This window comes from Vicia villosa, unplaced genomic scaffold (assembly GCF_029867415.1).
Source record: "Vicia villosa cultivar HV-30 ecotype Madison, WI unplaced genomic scaffold, Vvil1.0 ctg.002099F_1_1, whole genome shotgun sequence".
Taxonomy (NCBI): Eukaryota; Viridiplantae; Streptophyta; class Magnoliopsida; order Fabales; family Fabaceae; genus Vicia; species Vicia villosa.
The window spans coordinates 225,383-247,885 of NW_026705838.1; the positions used below are offsets into that span (position 1 = coordinate 225,383).

The window sequence follows — 22,503 nt, forward strand, 5'->3', positions numbered from 1 at the left end:
CTGATATTCTTCAGAATGAACTTAAACCTATCTTCAGCAAGGGGTTTTGTAAAGATATCAGCCCATTGATGGTCTGTATCAACAAAGTTTAAAGATAGAACACCCTTCTGAACATAGTCCCTAATGAAATGATGTTTAATCTCAATATGTTTAGCTTTGGAATGTAAGATTGGATTCTTAGATAAACAAATAGAAGAATTATTATCACAGAAGATAGGAATATTACTCTCATATATCTGATAATCTTCTTGCTGACTCTTTATCCAGAGCATCTGTGTACTACATCCAGCAGTAGCAACATATTCTGCTTCTGTTGTATAGAGGGCAATTGTAGCTTGCTTCTTGCTGTACCAGGAGATCAGATGACTTCCAAGAAATTGATAACTTCCGGAAGTACTTTTCCTTTCAACTCTATCTCCAGCGTAATCAGCATCACAAAATCCTACTAAGTTGTATTCTTCAGATCTTCTGTAGACTAAACCAACATTAGTAGTACCTTTTAGATACCTCAGAATTCTCTTAACATCAATTAAGTGAGATTCTCTAGGATCTGATTGGAATTTTGCACACAGACAAACACTGAATAAAATTTCTGGTCTAGAAGCAGTAAGATATAGAGAGATCCAGTCATACCTCTATAGAGCTTCTGATCTACCTTCTTACTTACATCATCCTTACCTAGAACACACGTTGGTTGCATAAGAGTCTTTGCTTCTTTGCTTTCTGAAAGATTAAACTTCTTCAGAAGTTCTTTCACATACTTGGTCTGATGAACATAAGTTCCTTCAAAAGTTTAATTGATCTGGATCCCAAGGAAGTACTTGAGTTCTCCCATCATGCTCATTTCAAACTCAGCCTGCATAGACTTAGCAAACTGCTTTCCAAGTGTAGCATTAGAGGTTCCAAAGATAATATCATCAACATATATTTGGCAAATTAAAATATCCTTTTTAAAGGTCTTATAGAAGAGAGTAGTATCCAATTTTCCTCTAGTGAAACCATTATCCAGAAGGAAAGAACTTAATCTTTCATACCAAGCTCTAGGAGCTTGCTTCAGGCCATATACTGATTTCTTTAATTTGAAAACATGTTCGGGAGACTTAGAGTCTTCAAAACCAGGAGGTTGGTGGACATATACTTCCTCATCTATATAACCATTTAAGAAGGCACTCTTAACATCCATCTGATACAGAGTGATGTTATGTTGAGTGGCAAAAGAAATTAATAAGCGAATAGATTCTAACCTGGCCACTGGTGCAAAGGTTTCAGTATAGTCAATACCTTCTTGCTGACTATAGCCCCGAGCAACCAGTCTGGCTTTGTTTCTTACAACTTCTCATTTTTCGCTTAGCTTGTTTCTGAAGACCCACTTAGTTCCAATGATGTTGAACCCTTTTGGTTTTGGAACAAGATCCCATACATCATTCCTTGTAAACTGATTTAGTTCTTCTTGCATGGCAATTATCCAGTCAGCATCCTCCAGAGCTTGATCAACAGAAGTTGGCTCAATAAGAGATACCTGACCAAATTGACATTCTGCATTGTTCTTAAGGAATGCTCTTGTTCTGATAGGATCTTCTTTCTTCCCAATGATAACATCTTCTGAGTGAGCAGAGTTGAGTCTAGAAGATCTTCTGATAGTTGGCTCTTCAGAAATTCTGAGATTCTCTAATGAAGCAGCAACTTGATCTTCTGATACTTTGCTTCTGGGTTCTTCAGAGTCTGAGTTAGAGATTTCTATATCTGCAAAATTCTCAAACTGCTTTGGCTTTTCAAGACCAAGCTTATCATCAAATCTGATATTGATTGATTCTTCAACAATCAATGTTTCAGTATTGTATACTCTGTAGCCTTTAGAGCGTTCAGAATATCCAAGAAGGAAACACTTCTGTGCCTTAGAATCAAACTTATGCAGATGATCTTTAGTGTTCAGAATATAACATATACATCCAAATGGATGGAAATAAGAAATGCTGGGCTTTCTGTTCTTCCACAATTCATAAGGAGTCTTACTAAGAATAGGTCTTATAGAGATTCTATTCTGAATATAACATGCAGTGTTTATTGCTTCTGCCTAGAAATGCTTAGCCATATTGGTTTCATTGATCATGGTTCTAGCAATTTCTTGTAGAGTCCTATTCTTTCGTTCTACAACTCCATTTTGCTGTGGAGTTCTAGGACAAGAGAAATCATGGGCAATACAATTTTCTTTGAAATAAATCTCAAAGAATCTGTTCTCAAATTCGTCACCATGATCACTTCTGACCTTTATGATTTTACACTCTTTCTCAGATTGGATCTGAGTGCAGAAGTCAAAGAACACTGTATGAGACTCATCCTTGTGTTTCAAGAACTTTACCCACGTCCATCTGCTATAGTCGTCTACGATGACTAATCCATATTTCTTCCCTCTGACAGATGATGTTTTGACTGGGCCAAACAGATGAATGTGCAGAAATTTTAGCGGCCTAGAGGAAGAGACAACATTCTTAGACTTGAATGCAGGTTTGGAAAACTTCCCTTTCTGATATGCTTCGCAAAGAACATTTGATTTATATTTCAGATTAGGGAGTCCTCTGACCAGATTAAGTTTGTTAATCTGAGAAATCTTTCTCAAACTAGCATGACCTAGTCTTCTGTGCCAGACCCATTGCTCTTCACTAACAGACATAAGGCAAGTGACCTTCTGATTCTTAAGATCTTGAAAATCAATCTTGTAAATGTTGTTCTTTCTCTTGCCTGTAAATAGGATTGAGCCATCCTTCTAACTAATAGCTTTACAAGACTTTTGATTGAAGATTATGTCATAACCATTGTCACTTAATTGACTTATGGACAATAAGTTATGAGCTAATCCATCTACTAGCAGAATATTAGTTATGGAAGGAGAGTTACCAATACTTATGGTTCCAGAGCCAATGATCTTGCCCTTCTGATTCCCTCCAAACTTAACTTCTCCAGTAGATTTAAGCATCAGGTCTTGGAACATAGACCTTTTTCCCGTCATGTGTCGCGAGCACCCAGAGTCCAGGTACCATGACATGTTTTGCTTTGTCTTCTTGGCTGCCAAGGATATCTGCAACAGGGATAATCTTTTCCTTATGTACCCACAATTTCTTGGGTCATTTCTGGTTAGTTCTCCTCAAGTTCTGATTAAACTTGGGTTTAGCATGAAAATTAACAGGATGAACAGCATGATATTCCCTATTCTGAGCAGCATGATATTTTCTAGTGTGTGTCACATGCTTCTTAGTGTGTGTAATGTGGAAACTTTTTGCATGTGATGTGAGCCTAATATCATGGGAGTGACCATACTTGAATTGATCATAAAAAGGTTTGTATGTGATTTTCATATCTTCAACAGATTCAAGTTTGTATGGGGTTTCACCCTCATAGCCTATGTCAACTCTCTTGTTTCCACTAACTGCATATATCATAGAGGCAAGTTGACTTCTTCCAATACCTTTAGATAGAAATTTTCTGAAACTCAAGTCATATTCCTTAAGAATATTGTTCATGCTTGAAATAGACTTTTCTGAACTAGAAGATGACTCAACATCTTTAGATAGTTTTAAATCTTTTTCTTCGAGTTCAGAATTTTCTAATTCAAGCTTCTTAGTTTCAGATGCAAAGAGCTTTCTCAGCTTTTTGTATTTGATACTAAGCTTGGCCTTGATTTCCAGAATTTCAGTTAAGCTGGAAACTAGCTCATCTCTAGAAAGTTCAGAAAATACCTCTTCAGAGTCTGAGTCTGATTCTGATGTAGATTCTGATTCATTATCAACAATGGCCATGGGCGCAATGTTTGCCTGCTCATCTTTAGAGTCTGACTCTTGATCAGAAGAATCTGAGTCATGCCAAGTAGCCATAAGGCCTTTCTTCTTTTCAAACTTCTTCTTGGGCTTTTCCCTCTAAAGCTTTGGACACTCGTTCTTGTAGTGACCTGGCTCCTTGCACTCAAAGCATGTCACCTTCTTTTTGTCAGATCTTCTGTGTCCAGAAGATTCTCCTCTTTCAGGCCTTTTAGAACTTCTGAAGTTCTTGAACTTCCTTTGTTTACTCTTCCAGAGTTGATTTACTCTTCTGGAGATCATGGAGAGTTCATATTCTTCTTCTTCTGATTCTGATTCTTCAGAATCTTCTTCTTCAGCCTGAAAAGCGTTAGTGCATTTTTTATTATTTGATTTTAAAGCAATAGACTTACCTTTCTTCTGAGGTTCATTAGCATCCAGCTCTATTTCATGACTCCTCAAGGCACTGATCAACTCTTCAAGAGAGACTTCATTCAGATTCTTAGCAATCTTGAATGCAGTCACCATTGGGCCCCATCTTCTGGGAAAGCTTCTGATGATCTTCTTGACATGATCAGCCTTTGTATATCCCTTGTCAAGCACTCTTAATCCAGCAGTCAGAGTCTGGAATCTTGAGAACATTGTTTCAATGTTTTCATCTTCCTCCATCTTGAAAGCTTCATACTTCTGGGTTAAAGCAAGAGCTTTTGTCTCCTTGACTTGGGCATTACCTTCATGAGTCATCTTCAAGGATTCAAAGATGTCATGAGTAGTTTCTCTGTTTGTTATTTTCTCATATTCAGCTTGAGAAATAGCATTCAGCAAAATAGTCCTTGATTTGTGATGATTTTTGAATAGCTTCTTTTGATCATCACTCATTTCTTGTCTTGACATCTTTACTCCACGAGCATTTACTGGATGTCTGTAACCATCCAAGACTAGATCCCATAAGTCACCATCTTGACCAAGAAAGTAACTTTCAAGTCTATCTTTCCAGTATTCAAAGTTTTCACCATCAAACACTGGTGGTCTAGAATATCCATTGAAAACATTTCCATTGTTGTTTTGATCATTAGAAACAGGTGTAGCAGTTGATGCAGCTGTTTCAACCATATTGACTTTGTGTTTTTCTCCCTGAATCTTTTATCTAATACGGTTAAGTGCTTGCACCTAGAACCAGCGCTCTGATGCCAATTGAAGGATAGAAAAACACTTAGAAAGGGGGGGGGGGGTTGAATAAGTGTAACTTTAAAAACTTATAAGATAAAAACAATGAACATAATTATTTTTATCCTGATTCGTTGTTAACGAAACTACTCCAGTCCACCCCCTTGGAGTGATTTATCTCAACTGAGGATTTAATCCACTAATCAATTTGATTACAATGGTTTTCCACTTAGATAACCTCTAAGTCTTCTAGAGTATACTGATCACAACTTGATCACTCTAGGAAATCACCACTTAGATAACCTCTAAGTCTTCTAGAGTCTACTGATCACACTGATCACTCTAGGAACCTTTTACAATCAATATAGAATAAAGTTTACAAGAGTATGAATTGCTTCTTAAAAAGCTATAATCATAACAGTTATATTTCTCTTAAGTTCTAAGCTTAACACTCACTAAATATTACAAGAGTTTGTGAGGTTGAAGATGAAGTTCGTGAGCTTTGATTTTGACAGCGCTTTGGTATATTTCACAATAGTTGGTTGGCTGCTTCTGATCAGAACTTCCATATTTATAGGCGTTTGAGAAGATGACCGTTGGGTTGCATTTAATGCATTGCTTGAATAGTACAACGCTGCATTTAATGTTTCACATTTTTGTCAACTACCTCGAGCCATGCTTTTGCTGCTTTTACTGACTTTGCCTTTTGTAGCTGCTAACGTTCCTTTTGTCAGTCAGAAATTAGACTTAATAGCCTGTCATCTTGTACTACTTATGAACTCGGATTTGTGAATACAACGTTTGAATATCAGAGTCAATCAGCTTGGTGCAGAGCATCTTCTTGTCTTCTAACTTTGAAGAGCTTGAGCGTGATACCGTTCAGAACATCAGTGCTTCTGCTTCTGACTTCATGTTCTTTTGATGCTTCATAGTACATGTCCTGATTCTGCTTGACCATCTTCTGATGTCTTGCTAGAGCATGTTCTGATGTAGCCATCCAAAACCTTCTGAGTCAGTGCTTCTGAGCGTTGAATTGTGCATACTCTTTATGTATTTCTTGAAATGGAAAATGCAAAGGATTATTGTCTTATACAAAATTCCTATATATTGTTATCATCAAAACAAGAATATTGATCAGAACAAATCTTGTTCTAACAAATACCGGTTAATGACCTCATTACAAATAATGAGGGTTACTCCCTATTTATAGATTTAGGTTAGCTTTCTCCCTAAGCCAAAGCCCAAAACTATAAAAGCCCAAAATACCTATTTTGGAACTAAATCTATTTTAAATCTAAATCAAATCTATCTAGATTTTAAAACAAACTTATGTGTAACAAACTGTTACACACTTCGACACACCTTGTGTTCGAGCAAAAACCTACTTCGACACAAGAAGTTACAAATTAATATTAACAACTACAAAAACTATGATAGAAAATTATATCAATGTATAAAACTATATGTTGTAAACTATCTACAAGACAATAGACTTTTATAACTATTGAACAAAATTAATAATAAAAGCAGCTGCATCAGTAGGCTTCTTAAACAATATCTATAATAAATATAAAATGGTCAGACTTTATAAGATCTATCTATTCTATATAATCGAAACTGCATTTATAAACAGTCAAGTCACATGCTGCAACAACAATAAAAGTAGTAGAGTTTAAGTATAGCAATGACACTTTTGATCCAACAATAATTCAGTAAGTTGAAGGAAAATAAATAAATCTTAATAATGCTATCTAGCTACGGAAAGATAGAAGTTGGGAAGCAAAAGCAGCGAGGAAAGTAAAAGCCAAATTAAACAGTTGAACCTTGGCAAACGGCGTACAAGTATAATGACTTTCTTGGGTGACGGTGTGTTTTGAAGCAAAAAGTCTCCCACCCCATCTTTTACCAATGAATCTTTTCTCAATGAAAGGCTATATGAGTCTTCTATTTTCAGTAACTTCAAGTTATGTAAATAAGGGAAATCAATCTTGGATGAATCAGGAATTAAGTCGAGAATCTACAACAAAGAATGAAGGTGAATTAAGCTCAACAAATAAAAAAAAGTAATGCAATAAAAAACGAAAACAAATTTAGAGAAACCAAATTAAAATACCTGTAGAGTCATTGAAGAGATTGTGAGTGATTCCATAAGAGTAAGGTCAGCCAGCCAATAGAATAAAATTGAAGGATAATTTTCTACACTTGCCCAGATAGGTAAATCAATATATACATGTTTAATACAAGAGAAATTAGTATTTCTATTGCGCCCATATAGTTTCTGAAGAGGCAAACCGCTAAAGTAAAAGCGGCAAAGATTTGGGGTAGATAATTCAAATTTGTAACGGTAGGAGTTATAAAATGGTGCTATAGTTAAATTAACAAGCGAGGAACTTGATACTGGGAGGATCTTATCATCCAAAACTTGACAAGAATGAATGAACAAAGTTTTCAAACTTTTAAATGCGGAAATAGCCATCATCACCACTGCGGAAGTAAAAAAAGTATATATCCAAGTAGGTTAATGCAGGAAGAACAAGAGAATTTGGAAATACTAATTGTATACGATTAGGAATTCCATATGCAGCAAGTTTAGGAGAGGTTAAAGTATGAGATGAAAAATCAATATATTTATTCAATAATATTTTATTATAAAATAAATTTAAATTTAAAAGTTTTTTAATAATCAAATGGGCCAATTAGCACCGTCCAAAATATATTGAAAGAAAACAAGATCTAAAAAAAAAGAGGGTGGCAAAAATTAAACCCTCTAGTGCACCTTAAAATGAAAGTTGCATCTTAAAACGAAAGTTAGGAAGACTTAGTTTGTCTCTAACCCAATTGTCTATGAACACACAATGGATGAAAAATAAAGACAATGAAGATGAAAACTTCTATTGGCTAAAACATCATCGCAAGCATTATCTTCTCGAAAAATATGAGTGACCATAAAGTTCATTCCAAGAGATAAGAACTATATTTTGAAAGGCTTGAACAATAAGAGCGCAGTCGGATTCAAGCCACAAATTAGAGATGTTCATAGAGTTGACCAACTCAATAGCCCGAAGGGCTCCAAACATCTCAGTAAAGAAAGCCGATTTTTGACCAACCGGCTCAGCAAAGGCTCCGACAAAGTCAGCCTCCTTGTTACGGAAAAACCACCGCAGGCTGCCATAGAAGGAGTAGCACTATAGCAGTTTCATCAATAATATTTAATCCAATTGATAAGAGGAGGACACTAAAGGACCTCTTTGATGAAGGGAGCATTAGGAAGATGTAATGATATTCTAAATTTCTTAAGAAGTCGCAAGTCCTGCATAGAGGTCGAAGACTTCCCGGCAAAGGAGATAGCCTAGGAGATTAAAGGGATGGCCACTTTCCAACTAATGGTCTTGTTTTTAATCTAGCCTGATTTCTTGCAAACGAAATAGTGGAGATGATGTTGATCACAATCGACTGAAAAACCAGAAGGCATTAGGGAGATCTATTCTGGTGACGAATTTTCTAGAGGCCCGTGAAAGAAGAAGACTAGATATTAAAGTCATTAAGACGAGAAAACTAAGACCAGAGATTGGTGGAAAACCTGCAGTTTAACAACAAGTGGTTCAAGCTTTCTTCCTGCAAAAAACAGAGATTGCAGACAGAAGGAATGTTGCAGCTACGCCTCTTTAAGTTCTCATCAATGGGGGCATTTTATCATGAAGGAATGTTGCAGCCACGCCTCTTTAAGTTCTCATCAATGGGGGAATTTTATCATGAAAAATACGCCAAGCAATGAGGGATTTTGCTGGAGGGATATCGTTGTTCCAAATCCACTTGGCCTAGTCGAGCTTTGGACTCTTATGGCCCATTTGGTGCGCAGGATAAAAGACAGGATAGGATATCCGTATCATATCCTATCTCAATCCAGTGTTTGCTGACACAACAGGATATGATAAGTTAATCCTGAAACTTATCCTATCCTGCCTCACTAGTTCAAATTGTTATCCTGAATATGAGCTGGGTTAGAATCCGGCAGGATAAGATAAGAAAATGATTTACTAATTTACCCTTATAAAATATAATTCAAAATAAAAAATTAAATATGACAAAATATAAATAAAAATTAATTTGATATTAAATTAAAAATATTAATAATTAATTTAATAAAATAAAAAATTCGAATATTTAAAAATAAAATAATTATTAAAATTTTAAAAATATAAATTATAATTTTATTTTTATCAAATTAAATATATGTTCTTGCAAGGGTAATTTTGTCATATATATATATATATATATATATATATATATATATATATATATATATATATATATATATTATCTGTTATCATGTGTCAACCAAACACATGATAGGATAAATCTTATCATGTCTGTATCATATCCTATCCTTATCCCGCTTGATATCCTATCATGTTTCTATCATATCCTGCACACCAATCGGGCCCTTAGTTCTTTTGAAATCATAATCATGCTTGAGGTTAAGATTCCCATGAGATAAGTAAGGCCAGGAAAAATCATCATGCTACACATTATCAAGCAGATTAGGAAAATGTTGCAAAATATGTTGAGGGAAATGCCAAGAATTGTGAACCAAATAGTCTCCAACTTTATCATTGAGGAAGTGTTGTAAATGTTGCATAACAATCAGCATTTGATTCAAAGGTTCGGATCTTAGCCATCTATCTAACCAGAAAAGAATCTTCAAGTTGGATCCAATGATTCTGTAAGAATTACCCTTAACAACATTGAACTCAGCTTTCACACTTCTCCAAATGGAAGAAATAATATGAGGTTGAATGCAAGAGGAAGATCTAATGACGCAACCTCTGATGATCTCGGCCCAATCTTCATTGGAAAGCTGGAGTTTCAAACAGAAAACGAGTTTAGTAGCTTCATTTAGAGTAATTAAGGATCTCAATCCTAACCTACCTTCATTTAGGGGGTAAGCAACACTTTTTCCAAGCCACTATAACCATTTTTCTCTGAGAAATATCCCCTTCCCATAAATGTTTTTAATTAATTTTTTAATTTTTCCCTTTCTTTTTGTATTTTGAAATCAAATCTATAATATAAGAAAATCGTATCTTTTTAAACTTTCAATGTGGTGCTGCCAAGTGGCTTCCTGTGAGAAGAGAATTTTATCCTTCAACTTTGTTTCTGGAGCCTCTACATCACTACTAATTTCTCATATTCCAATCCTTCCACTTCCTTATGCGGTTACAAAACTTCAATTCCAACCCTTCTGATTTCACCATCTTTTCCAATTCTTTCTAATTTTAGGGTTTCACATTGTTCTCTTCTATGAAGGATTCACGAGAACGTCTCTCCCAATCTCTCTCATCTCCCATGGAGTTTCTGTCTCCCTCGCCGCCCTTGCTGCATTCTTCTTGGAGATCTCCATCGATTCTTCCATTTCTCCCTTCCCTCTCCGCACCAGGTACATCTCCTTCTCTGTTCATCTCTCCCTGATTCATTGATTCATCGGTTAATCGATTAATATGTCGTTTTCAGGGGATTCAGCCACTATCCAAGGTTCTGCATAATTTCACACTATGATACAAATGCGTTAATTGATAATACATGATTGTTAGTTTTTAATTAATTTTTTTTGGTTGTATGCGATTTCAGTTTATAACAACACTGCTGGGTTGATGGTTAATGATCCGGTGTTACGTACACACAAGGTTGGATTCGATATCCGATTTTCTCTTATTTTGATTGTGTTTGTTGTTGCGTGATTTAATTGATAAGTGGTGTGCTTTTAACAACCCTTGTCTGTGGAGTTGGGACCTGGAATATTGGGAAATATTTTTTATGGAATTCAATGCATAGTGAACAATCCTTAATTGAAGAGAGAAATAAAACATGGGTTAGTGGTTTTGAGGGTCATGGAAATTCACAACATTTATCTCTACTTGGTGAGATTTTGAGGAACCTTGGCTTGCCGCATCGTTCCATTTCGATCCCTATTGGTATCGAATTTCCCTCGTGTAGCATTTGTCAAGCTTCCTATATTTGTTGAGGTTGTTAATTCTAAGTCAAGGAAATCAGGTAGCACTTCTGTAAATGTTTTAATTTTTGTTTTTTTTCTGTGTTAAGAATGTGTTAACTTTTTTGTTTCTGATTGTGTGATGACTGAATTCTTTCTTCCTGTCTTTGTTTTTGCGCTAAGTAGGTTAGGTATGTTGTGGAGCTTGCACGTTAAACAATTTTAGAAGCATGCAAATAGATTTCAAAGATCTGTATTAAAGGAAGGTTATGCTAAAGATCCTACTGTTGTGGCAAAGGCTTGTGACCGATGGTCGTGGCTGATGAAATTGGTTGTGTTTGGATGCTGCAAAGTGTCTTTTTAGCATGATGTTTTCCTAGAATTCATATGTCATATCCTGCTAGTGGTATCAGAAGGAGTTGATCATCATAGCCTATGGCAGTTGGTGTCGACGGTACGAGCTTTGGTCATAGTTTTTCCTGTGATATTTTTTGCGTATGCTTCTACTATGTTCAGTATCTATATTGCACAATTTATGGTGTTAAACCTTTTTTCGATTACTAAAAGACGGATTATGGTGTTAAACCTATAGATGTATTAAAAAGAACCGACTGTGTGTAGGCAGATTAATGGCTTATGATGACATTTTATCACAAGTAACCATTTATTTTCTTTACAATTTTCAAATGCTTATGTGTCCAAGATGTTTATTTCTACGATTTTGAATTGGGGTTTACTGATTTCACAACAGATTATTAGGATTGATAGTTGATGTCTTTGATAGTTAATTAAAACATATTTACTTTTATCTTCATTATAATAATTTCATAGTACTGCAAATGACGAATATTTATGGAATATATTTTAGCCAAGTAAAAAATCTAGAATTATGAAATTTGTTTTTTCATGTAGAAGTTTATATTTATAAAATAAAATGAATAATAATTAATCAATAAAAATATTGACTAATTATTTTTAGTAAAATCCTGCCCTACTAATTTTTTTCCTCGTATTAGTCCTAGTTGGTCAACCGATTATTTTTAATCAAATATAAGTAAATAAAATCAAACATTATATATTATTAAAATAAACTAAGTTTTTTTTGGTACAAGAGAGGGCCTAAGCCCAAAAAAAGGAACAACTACAGAACGCTACCTCTCGGGTAGAATAAACCAAGCTTATCATCCTCCATCATTTGAATTAGAATGTCAGGAGGTTCAGCATAAACACAATATTGGTGAATTGTGTAACCAATATTTGCAAGAGCATCCGCGCATCTATTGTCTTCCCAGAAACTATTCACAAAAAGAACATTTTCAAAGTCATGAAGTAAGTGACAAATATCGCGAAACACCGCCTTACACTCCGCCTTATTAATATTGTTCTCGTGGATAACATTAATGACTATCTGAGAATCAGTAGTCACCTCCACCCTTTGAAATCCCATATCTTTAGAAAGTTTGAGACCTTCATAAACTCCCCAAAATTCTGCAAGCAAGACACTACACTCGCCTAAATATTTTGAGAAACCACATATCCACTTGCCATTGTGATCTCTAATGAGACCTCCACACACTGCCACTCCAAACCCTTTCCTCCCTCCATCCGTATTCAGTTTAACTATATTCGATGTAGGAGGTTGCCACCCAAGACACCTTTTGCCATAACCACTACCTGACTTCTGCCTAAACATAGAACAAGCTTCAGCATAATCTTCTTTCCTCTTCAATAACTGGATCATAGGATTTGCAGGTTTCCTATAGCCTTCTATATGTTCTTCTTTGTTTCTCCAAGTCCACAGAGCATGACAAATGGTGGCCCAAAGACTTCCCCACTCCTTGTTTATGCCTCTTTGCTCACGCAAATTCAATTGAAACCAAGCTGAAAGATTGGTATGGAAAAAATCTCTAGCTATGTTGCTAGGGACTATGCTCCTCCAAATTGGCATACATTTATGGCAATCACGGAGAGCATGTAGAGTTGTCTCACAGACATTTCCACACAAGTTACAAGCAGCACTTCCTAGTCCTTTCCGGCTTTGACTATAGTTCGTAAGTAACCTGTCATGACGAAGGAGCAAAATGAAACTTCTACACCTCTCGGGGACATGCAGTTTCCATATAGCAAGCCAATTGTCCTCGTCATGATATTTAGAGCTAATAATATAAAATTTTACATATTAAAGTATTGACTTCAAATATTTTAATATCATTTTTTTTTTGGTAATGAGACAATTTATTAAAAATTATTTATTTATTACAATAAAATTAGGGTATTAGATTTGATAAATAGTAATGATTGTGAAGAATAAAAAAGTGATAACATTCAAAATTTTAATAGGTTTCTAATATGATGCCACATTGAATTAACATTTCTAATATGATGCCACGTTAAATTTAGGGTTAGAATTGTGTCCAAAGTTGTCATCATGACAATCTTAGATTTATATTAAGTAGATATTTTTTTAAACATAGCTAAACATCTGCCAATAAATAAATTTGTGTGCCTCAATAGATACAACATATAAACAAATTAAAAAAATATATATCTCTATTGTTATATGTTTTGTTTCGTATCTTTCTTCGATAAAAGAAAAAACTTAAAGACAAAACTTAGGTACAATTATTTAGGTGTGGTTCTTACCATTTTCCAATAAAAATATGAAAAATATACTTAAATATTATTTAGGGAGTGAAAATAGAAGAAATTTGCACAAGTGTAAGTGAAAATTACATACTTATCATATTTTTATTGGAAAATAGTAAGAACCACACCTAAAGAATTGTACCTAAATTTTATTCAAAATTTAAATGCAATTCTATAGAAGTAATTTTTACTTTTTTAATATTATATTTTTATTAAAACAAATATTAAAATTACATCAAATGAATTATGTAAATAAAATAGCTACTCCTGTCTTAGCCTCAATAGATCCAATTCTAGTTATTACTGTATTTAAATTTTTTATATGTTATTGGTTGTGGCATATCAATATTTTATTAATAAAATAATAATATTCAATGGGATGTCATATTTTAGTAATATTTAATTTTAAAATAAATAAAAAAATAATGTATACTAAAGGTGTCGATATCTAACAAAAATGCATGGATAATAAAGAATTTACTATTCTTAATTTTTAAATAATTCAAATCAATTAATATATTCTTAAATTATTTTTTATTTAATCAATTAGTTTTTTTTTGATAAAATAATTGAATAATAAAGTTATTTAAAGACATAAAATATTATTTTAATGGTTTAAGGAATAAGTTTAAGTGAGAGTGATAAATTTGAATAAATAAAGAGAATTCAACTTGTTAAAACATTATATTTGAGTTGATTATAGAGATGCTTCTAATAAGAAGATTACATAATGTTTAAGTACAGAAAAGCAAAAGTGTTGAAAGTAAGATACACAAAAAAGCTCCTTGCTAAAATATAAAATTATACAAAGATTTTTTCAATAGAGTTTTTGCAGCGCTTTAGTGTAGTTTTGTAGAACTGATTCGTTGATTTTAAATTCTTCCAATGGCTTCCTTTATAGAAAAAGATAGATCTGTTGGAGGCTAGAATACGAAATATAAAGTACAGCTGTAAAATCCCCAACGGTCATGGTGGGAATGATAGATAACAAGTACAAATAGGACTGTCCTTACGCACCCTATAAGAATAGATGTCACAGTTTACATTAGTACTTTTATGATCCCCATCACACGCAAGTCGTTCTTGATCTTCTAAGTCTTCAAAGGCTTCTCACATAAGTTGATTGAAGCATGTTGTCGAGGACCAGAACTCGAGTCTTTAGAATCTAAGTCTTTGAGTCTTCAGAACCTGTTCAGCAGAACCTTGTCTTCAGAGTCTTCAGCACTTGGTCTTCATAAGAGATGTTTTCAAATCTTCAGAACTTGTTCAACATAACATTGTCTTTAGCATCTTCAGAACATGGAACACAAAATAAAGCTTTAGAAGGCCTCCAAAGCTTCCTTGCAAAGTCACGATCAGAAGCTCTTGTACTAATGTTCCTTAGAACCGTTGGAGAAGTAACATTCCAGAATCTTGATTTCCATTGTAACAAAAGACTAGTATTATTCTAGAGTGTTGAATTCACAACCTGATGACGTCACACGCCTCTTACTAGAGGCGAAACCAGCAAGGAAAAAGCCACACACTAGAAAGAAATTGTTAGTGTATACAATTGTTCTCTAAGATAACATGTAAAGTTATCATCAAAACTTAAGGTCATATGCACAACCAATTTTGTTCTTGCAGAAAGTTTGTTGTTAATGTGGTTTTGATGCAGCCGAGTGTGTTGGTGGTGCAGAAGAAGGATTTTACTTGGATGAGGATACCGTTCGTTGAGGGACATAGAGAGAGGCAATTCTCGAGTAAAGATGAGATAAATTACCATATAAGAATGAGGAAGCTTGCTCTAGAGGAAGTTGGTGCTTGGTGGGAGAGAGAAAGAAATGAAGCAGCTAAGGAAGTTGTTGAGGTTGGTTATTTTATTTCCGAGAGGTGAGGTCTATCTGAAGGTGATGGTTTAAAGGAGATTGCAGGTAGTTCAAATTTGTTAAGTGAGGCGACACCCTTTTCTGCGTGGATGGTGGGAAGCATGATCATCTATTGATGGACACTGGTGTTGATTACGATGGGAAACATGCAGATTTGAAAAAACAAGAAATGTTTGCTTCACGGAAATGCAATGAGAGTTCCAACATTTGTCCAAGCAGAGATGAAGTCATGCTAGTTCAAGTTGATAGAGTTCCACACCTGTTTGTATAAGAAAAATATCAGTGTTTATAAGGAAAACACACTTATGATTTAATGCATTAAAAACAGGCTGAGTAAAAGGGCCATAAGCCCAATATGTTTCATTTCAAATTTTTGTTTAAATAATTTCTTAATTTAAAAATAAAATAAATTATTAAATAATATATATTCTGTAAAATAATGAATTAATATATATTCAGTAAGAAATTTATAAAAAAAAAATTACACGTGAATTTAAAAAATAAAAAAATACCACGTGGACTGCTACTCTGACAGTTAGGGAGAATATTTGCTGCAATGTGGCAGTCAAGAGTGTATATAAGGGAATCTAGAAATTATGAGGGGAATTTAAAAAAATATCTTTTATAGGGGTTAAAGCAAAAGTCGCTAACATTACAGAGGATATTGTATATTTAATTCTTAATTTTTGTTCAGGAAGCAACTACTATCGTAAAGACGAAGGCAACAAAAAATCAAAGTTAAGAGATTTGAATTTTTCATTACGTTTAAAAGTTTGATTGTTAATTGGTAAAAATATCCATTTTGATCCTTTAACTATATTCTTTGGTTCAAATTGATCCCTTAATTTTTTTTCATGTCACATTGGTTCTTTAACGTTCAAAATGTTTCATTTTTGTCTAAATAGCAACAGAAAAACTTTGAAATATCGCTAAATCCGTTTCTAATTAGGAATAAAGGATTAAAATAAAAGTAAACACTCTGGTACTCTTAAAAAATTATTGGGTATTGATATCTATGTGAGATGTATGTTTTTAATTGGGCCACATATAACATATTTGACATGTCATTTTAAAACTTATTTAAATTGATTTTTATTTTAAATTAACCATTTTAATTTATAAACTTTCAAATTCAAAACTGACATCATAGAACAAATAGAATAAATGTGCATCTTCAAAAAGATTAATTGTATGTTTGTTTTGCCGATTGATCTCTCTTCCTCCCACTGTGATTCAACCATTTCTTCATTTCTGTATATCTCTATATCTTTTTTAATTTGTTTTCAAATCACCATTTATATCTCTAATTTTTCAATTCAATTTCTTTACGCCCTCTCTATTCTTAATGTTGTATCTACAATGTAGTTTTATAGAGTTTTTTTGTTCAGTTTCTTCATTAACAACAAATTCTTTAAAAAAAAAAAAAAACTCAATAAATTCTCACTTTCGTTGCCATGGTAGGTACAAGACTCTAAGTCCAATTCTTCCACATGTAACTGCAAGAAAACTGACGCATGATATTTAATATTAATTCTAAAATTAAAAAAAATGTTCCATGTCATGAAAAGTATGAATACCATCCAAACAATTGGGTACTTAAGAATTTACCTAAAATAAAATCTTTTAGAAGTTAAGAGACCAATGCATAAAAAAAAAAATTAAAGGACCAATCTAAATTTAAAAATACAATTAAGGAAACAAAATGGATATTTTGCCATTGTTAATCATGTAACTATATTGGTGTATTTTACTTCTTTTGTTAATTTTATTTTCATCTGAGCCAACCTTATCGATTAAATTTTAGAAGATCATCTCTAATTAGTGTAATGTTTGATATTTGTATAATAATTTCAAAATATTTATTATCAAAAAGACAAATCGTTATTACAATACATTTTACTTGGAGATAAACATGTTCTTACTCAAAATGATACATTATTTCAATAAATAACTTTATTACGGTCCAAGAAGATAAAAGTTATTTATTGTCATGAAAGGTTACAAAAGTAGTGAAAAGTTAAAACAAAACTAATTCCTTTTAATATTATCAAAGGTTAAAATTTCCCCTTTAATTAATATGATGTTTCATCCTTACTAAACGTGCTTAATAAGAGACAAACACAACACACTATTATGCATAAAAGATATTAAATAAATATTTTAATTTTAAAATATGGTTTCTATAACTTCATAAATGTTGAATACACTATAATAAAGCCATCAAACCATAAATATTTTATATGAAAAAGGAAAAAATATGGCTAAAGTTGTCATGTTTGTTTATGTTATGAGTCTCTTACTTTTTTTAGTTTTTGTTGCTGAAGGAAATAGGGACGGTAAGTTTTATTTTTAATTCCCTTCTTTAATTTGTAGTTCATAAAAAATAATATAATATGTCATAGTAACTTTAATTTATAATTTCTTTTTTCATTACAGAAGATTATAAATGTAAAGATGATGATGATTGTCCACAAACATGGCACAAGTTGTACATATACAAGTGCTTTGATCGCATTTGTCTAAAAGTGAAGAATTGGTTTTAGATGATTTATTATTAATTAACATTTGGTTATTATCCTAAGATCACAATTTTGATTTCTTTTCCTAATGATTATATCCTCTAAGATGTCAGTATATTTCAAGATACTTGGCTCGAATCCGACCCGAGGCTGTTGTAAAATTTATATAAGTATCATCATAATTCATAATAAATTATTCCTTTTAAAAAACTAACAAAATAACAAAAATAATAATGAAATTCTATTTAAATTGTCTAAGATGATGGGAAGACATCAATGAATTTCTATTTCCATTGTCTTATTTTATTCTGTTGTAAAATATAAAATGCTGAAGGATTCAACACATCATGAAATATGATGTGTAGAAAAAAAAACAATGATAAAAAATACAACGCAATCTCAAGCAACAATAAATCTACCAAATGTGTATACATCCTAAAATAAAAGGAACAAGATAAAATAAGAAAATAAACAAACAACAAATTGTCACCCTATTTGATAAATAAATCTATTATAGAGAGAGAAACTTTCTTATCCTCTACCAGTTAAAATTCTCAACAAAAGTACAAAAAGATGACTAGAAATTAGCTAAGCAAAAGATGAGTTGTCATCAAGGGTTGGAAACATCCGTTGATAGATAAAAAAGGGAAGGACACCACTGAATTAAAACCAGAAGAGGTCTGGTCTAAGGAAGAAGATGAACTTGCTCTTGGTAGCTCCAAAGCTTTGAATGCCTTGTTCAATAGTGTTGATAAAAATATATTCAGGTTGATAAATACTTGTACTGTGGCCAAAGATGCATGTGAAATTCTCAGAACCACTCATGAAGGCACATCAAGTCAAAATGTCAAGACTTCAACTTCTCACCACAAAGTTTGAAAATCTTAGGATGAAAGATGATGAGTGCATTCATGATTTTCATATGAGTATTCTTGACATTGCAAATTCATCCAGTGCCTTGGGAGGGAAGATACCATAAGAAAAACTTGTTAGAAAAATCCACAAGTCTCTGCCCAAGAAGTTTGACATAAAGGTCACAATAATAAAAGAAGCCAAAGACATTTGCAACATGAAAGTTGAAGAGCTGATTGGGTCTCTCCATACTTTTGAATTAGATATCAATGATAGATCTGAAAAGAAGAATATGAGCATAACCTTTATCTCTAATACAAATGATGAAGAGGATCAAAGTGACATGGAGACTGATAAAGGAATTTCTGATGCTATTGTGCTTCATGGGAGGCAATTCAATAAGGATATGTAGAACATGGATAAAAAGGCAAGACAAAATGTCAAGAACATCTCCTTCGACATCCCCAAAAATAGCGACTTTTAGAGAAAAGGAAGAACAGAGGATAAGACAAATTAAGAAAAAGGTATTCAATGTCATGAATGTGAAGGTTTTAGTCACCGTACGTAGATCAGAATGTCTCATATACCTCGAGAAAAAAAATGTTCCTTGGTCTTATGATGATAATTATGAAGGTGAACTTGTTGATGGAACTGCTAAGCATGTTACAGCCTTCACTGATAGGTATGAATCTGATGAAGATTCCTATGATGAAGATCTCTCTTATGAAGAATTGGTTGCTTCCTACAAAGAGCTTTGGGTCAGAAGTGAAGAGGTGTGCACGACAGGAGAAAAGCAAAAAAGAGTCATAGCTCAACTACAGGCTGAAAAAGAAACACTGTCATCCACTATCTCTGATCTTCAAAATGAAGTAACCTTATTGACCTCCAAACTTGAAAACATGTCCAAATCCATAAGAATGTTAAACAATGGGTTTGGTTTTAATTACCAATCTATAAATAAATATGGAAAAACCCTTGTGACAAAATTTATTTCTTTTGTAAGGAAGCAGAAGGTCATGATGTCAGACCAAATGTTGCAACATTCTGCTGGACATCAGAAATCTCAAACCAAAGCCAAGTTATTACCATGGAAGTGTCATTATTATGGGAAATAAGGTCAAATAAAGCTCTTTTGTTGCAGATTGTATGCTTATCCTAAACACCCTAATCAACCTAGGGGTAATCATGTGATGAGTAAAACTAGAAAGGAGTGGAAACCTAAGGGTGTTAACACTAGTCTTATAGCCCACACTTCTCTTAGATCTCCATCTAGAGAAGACTGGTATTTTGACAATGGTTGTTCTAGACACATGACAGGGGTCACAAATTATTTTGTGGACATCAAGTCCCATTCCTCCAGTTTTGTCACATTTGGAGATGAAGCTAAAGTTGAAATCAAGGGAGTAGGAAATTTAGTGTGTTTTGGTCCTCCTAGACTAGATGGTGTTCTTTTGGTGAAAGGATTGACTAAAAATCTAATCAGTATTAGTCAGTTATGTGATCAAGGGTTAAAAGTAAATTTCACCAAGTTAGAATTTTTGGTTACCAATGAGAAGAAGGATGTTCTGATGAAAGGAGTAAGGTTTAAGGACAATTATTATTTATGGGTACCACAAGAAACTACATACTCTTCATCTTGTTTAAAGGGAGATAAAGTCAAGCTATGGAACCAGAAGCTTGAACATCTGAATCGTAAAGGTTCAAAGAAGTTTATGTCTGAAGAAGCTATTAAAGGTCTCCCAATTCACGAGGATAAAATTTATATTGAGTGTCAAATTGGAAATCAAACTATGATGTCACACCAAAAGTTGCAACATAAGACTACTTCCAAAACTCTTGATCCTCCACATATGGAGTTAAGAAGGCCCAATCAAAATGAAAGTCCTAATGAAAAGAAGTGTGTCTATGAGGTTGATGGTTCAATAATTGAGAAAATGACTAATGTCAAAGAAGATGTTGGAACTACATCATTTTAGATGGATAAGAAAAATGCCTTTTTAATGGGTACTTAAATGAATAAGTATGTGTTGAACAATCCTTGGGATTCATAGATCCTAGTTTTCCAGATCATGTTTACAAACTAAGGAAAGCTCTATATGGCTTGAAGCAAAAACACAGAGCTTGGTATGAAAGGTTAATTGAGTTTCTTGTCAATAATGGTTACAGGAACGGAGAAACAGATAAGATCTTTTTTGTTAAAGAAGAGCATGATAAACTAATGATAGATCAAATATATGTTTATGACATTGTATTTGGAGGGATGTCAAAACAGATGGTCCAACATTTTGTCAAGCAGATGCAATCTGAATTTGAGATGCAATCTGAATTAACATATCTAGGAGTGTATTAGATAGAAATTACATGGGTGGTGATTAGGTGAGAAGTTTGTAAAACTATAGGTTGTTTAGAACTTCAAACTAATACTGCTATAATGGATTTCCTTCAAGGGTTAGATCCCCCTAGATGTATGTGGTGTTGCACTGAACTGGGTAAATAACTGAAGTGTGTTATTTACTTTATGCATCTTGCTTTAAACTGTTAATTGTTACTTTTTTTGTTACGATGTCTTAACATTACGCTCGACATTGTGGTGGTCGTTTTGGGGTCGTGACATTGTATACGACATCTTCCTTATTGTGCTAGAATTTCAATCACGATTATTTAAAAAAATTGTTATGCAGAATTTCAGTCCACGTAACCTGCTCCGTCTAATTACAATCACTCAATGTAAAATACATGTGCCACGTCTAAGTATGTCTTATTTCTTGTGACCATGCACAATCTCCCAACAATATTGAATTCTAATAGAAAAATAGAAGGTTATATCTCAACTTCTATCTTAATCGATCCTCCAAATTTTGGAGTTGGAAAAAAAGCATTAAGAATATAATATAATTGAGCTACTATAAGAAGTTCATCATTACAAAGGGCATATATAACCGGATCGCATTGTTCATATTATTAGATGAATACCTAAGTGAATCCTTACTTTCTCCCTCCTTCGAGACCTTAGAATGTGTCTTTTTCCTAATAAAATTCAGTACATGGATGAAACAAAAATTGGGGGAGAAAATTGAATGAAACTTATTTCTTACATCTCATTAAATAGGCATTGTAGTGAATTTTTAGGGTTGAGAGAAGATTTCTTACTATTTTCCTCCATTTTACATTTCCAATAAGACTTTTACTTCACCTCCAGATATGATCAAAATATTGAATAAAGATAAAACTAAATCGCATAAATACGTTGTGCTGCTTTAGTGGAATGCCACCATTTGCAATTTTGCTAATGTGCTAGTCTATGAATCGTAGTTAGCGTGTTGTTATTGCTCCTTGAGCCTTGCTTCGTTAGCGCATTGTTTCTTTTTTCACTTGTCTGTATTGTGTGCAAAAGCATCTCCATCTTATCAAACTGCTAGAATTATGGAGAAAGTTAACTAGAGGTTTTAGCACAAGGTCAAGAAAACTTGACATTATTTCTTCAGTCTACTCCAGCATGCCTATGAACCTTACTTGAGAAAGACACAATTGATAAAGCAATTATTCAGAAAATGAAGATCCTCATCGTTCCAACTCCAACATCTCTCTCTTGGAAACTGCTTCTTCAGCAAAGACACTTGTGCAAGCAAGCTTCCAACGTCTCTTTTGTTCCCTCTATAAAAGGAGAAGAA

General features: G+C 33.4%; 1 long non-coding RNA gene and 1 pseudogene across 1 annotated transcript; both read left to right on the forward strand.

Moving 5' to 3' along the window:
* Positions 1-10,294: 10,294 nt before the first annotated feature.
* LOC131637852 (uncharacterized) lies at positions 10,295-11,272 on the forward strand. The gene is made up of 3 exons (XR_009294508.1): positions 10,295-10,395; positions 10,587-10,642; positions 11,134-11,272. It is a non-coding gene; the product is annotated as an uncharacterized LOC131637852 (long non-coding RNA).
* A 7,084-nt stretch (positions 11,273-18,356) lies between these two features.
* On the forward strand, positions 18,357-20,808 carry LOC131637853 (uncharacterized; annotated as a pseudogene).
* The last annotated feature ends 1,695 nt before the right edge of the window (positions 20,809-22,503 follow it).